Genomic DNA, 1,919 nt, shown 5'->3' with positions numbered 1-1,919 from the left:
CTCCTACTGTTGGATTTTCCAAAATTGACCTTAGACAAGGAAAGTTTGAAGTCACCATCTTTGATTTGGGAGGTGGAAAAAGAATTCAGGGAATCTGGAAGAATTACTATGCTGAATCCTATGGGCTAACATTTGTTGTGGATTCTAGTGATGAAGAAAGAATGGAAGAGACAAAAGAGACAATGTCAGAAGTACTGAGACATCCTAGGATATCAGGAAAGCCTATATTGGTATTGGCAAATAAACAAGATAAGGAAGGAGCTTTAGGAGAGCTGATGTGATTGAATGTCTGTCTTTGGAAAAACTGGTCAATGAGCACAAGTGCCTGTGTCAAATAGAACCTTGCTCAGCAGTCTCAGGGTATGGAAAGAAAATTGACGAATCCATTAAAAAAGACCTTTATTGGCTGCTACATATCATTGCAAAAGACTTTGATGCCTTAAATGAACACATCCAAAAAGATACAACAGAACAGCGTGCTCTTGAGGAGCAAGAGAAACGAGAAAGGGCTGAGCGAGTGAGGAAATTGTGAGAAGAAAGAAAGCAAAGAGAAGAGGAGCAAGCTGAGCTCGATGGAACCGGTGGTCAGGCTGAGTTGGACCCAGAACCAACTAATCCTTTCCAGCCAATAGCGTCTGTGATCATTGAGAATGAAAAAAAAAAACTTGAAAAAGAGAAAAAGAAGCAGAAGATGGAGAAAGACAGTGATGACTACCAACTAAAACACAGAATAGAGCCTGAGCAAATAGAGACACAGAGCCAGATTGGTGACAGTAGCCAAAAAAATGATGAACTTGGACTAGTAGACAATTATAAGGAGGCCTTAATACAATAGCTGGAGAGTGAAGATGAGACAGACCAGCGATCATCAGAATCAGATAATGGCAAAACGAAACTAAAAGACTAAGAATGAAAAGGAGTCACCGGGTAGAACCAATTAACCCAGACGACTCTGCTCCTAAGTGTCCAGCACCACCCCCACCCCCACCTCCTAATTTCTATGGGAAGCCACTGCCTCCCCTGGCTGTGCAACAGAGACCTAACAGTGACGCTCATGGTCCACCCTCCTAGTCAGTTCGTTCGGATGAACGAATACTCTCTTAATACCAGCAAGGTGAACTGGGATGCTGTTTCTCAACAGAAGAGAAAGCCTGAACATTGATGCTTGGGGCGAGATAAACTTAGTGATTTCAGTGAGGAGGTTAATAGTTAATGACCTGACCTGATAATTACTTATCCATGTTCTTCATGGTTAAAAAAGAAAGGCAGCAAAACAACCAGGAGATGGGATGGAGTTTTGCACTAAGCAAGATTAGTGTTGACTCTGATTTATACATCCCCACTCAGGGGCATATGCCTCAAAGAAAATCTCTTCCAAAAAAGAGCTAATGGACTCTGCACCCTTTCTTTACTATTTGTTTAATTGTCTGTATTTCTATATATGAAACATTTTTAATAAAATATATGCATGTGGACGGGGAACTTATAGGCATTTATAACCTAAATTTTTAAACTATTTTTATATTTTTCTAAAACTTTTAATTATTATGATACTGCATTTGTGTACTTTTCTATAGATGCTTTTAAAATTTATGTCTGGAAAATTAGAGTTGATTACTTGGTAGACATGAACTATACAAACAAGATATAATTATATGGCTTGAAGTATGTTTTGTAATAGCATTGTTCTTGAAGTGTACATCCAAAGTTGACCAAATTTAAAAATAATACCTTTTTAAAACAATAGATTCTCAGATCTTTATTCTACCAAATTATGTGATTTGAAAGCAGTGATGATGATCTCAATAAATGCAAGTGACTAGAAATTCCTTCTGTTTCTAAATGCCTTTAAAATTAATCAAAATATCTTCCATGAGATTTTATTAAAAGTCTCAGTAAACCCATTTTCAAGGTCGACA

General features: G+C 37.7%; 1 pseudogene; it reads left to right on the top strand.

Annotated features, from left to right (window-relative positions):
* Nucleotides 1–146: 146 nt before the first annotated feature.
* On the top strand, nt 147–1,071 carry LOC103267332 (annotated as a pseudogene).
* The last annotated feature ends 848 nt before the right edge of the window (nt 1,072–1,919 follow it).

Source organism: Carlito syrichta, unplaced genomic scaffold (genome assembly GCF_000164805.1).
Source record: "Carlito syrichta isolate Samal-C Ts95f unplaced genomic scaffold, Tarsius_syrichta-2.0.1 Scaffold3635, whole genome shotgun sequence".
In the NCBI taxonomy this organism is placed as follows: Eukaryota; Metazoa; Chordata; class Mammalia; order Primates; family Tarsiidae; genus Carlito; species Carlito syrichta.
Note: the sequence above shows the minus strand (reverse complement) of the source record. Positions and strands in the feature narration are given on the sequence as shown.